At 49.4% G+C, this 233-nt stretch overlaps 1 pseudogene; it reads left to right on the forward strand.

The window, feature by feature from the left end:
* Positions 1–121: 121 nt before the first annotated feature.
* On the forward strand, positions 122–233 carry LOC118345364 (annotated as a pseudogene; the record flags this gene model as incomplete).

Here is a 233-nt window from a genome sequence, read left to right on the forward strand (position 1 = left end):
AAAATCTCGCCCTGCCCATCGCGTAGCCATGGGTTTGGATCAGATCTCCGTTTGGATTGGGATCGGAAGGACGCTAGTATGTCGCTCATGGATTATATGAATTTTAAGTAATTAGTTTGATGGGTGCGATCATACCAGCACTAATGCACCGGATCCCATCAGAACTCCGCAGTTAAGCGTGCTTGGGCGAGAGTAGTACTAGGATGGGTGACCTCCTGGGAAGTCCTCGTGTT

Source organism: Juglans regia, unplaced genomic scaffold, assembly GCF_001411555.2.
Source record: "Juglans regia cultivar Chandler unplaced genomic scaffold, Walnut 2.0 Scaffold_2396, whole genome shotgun sequence".
Classification (NCBI taxonomy): Eukaryota; Viridiplantae; Streptophyta; class Magnoliopsida; order Fagales; family Juglandaceae; genus Juglans; species Juglans regia.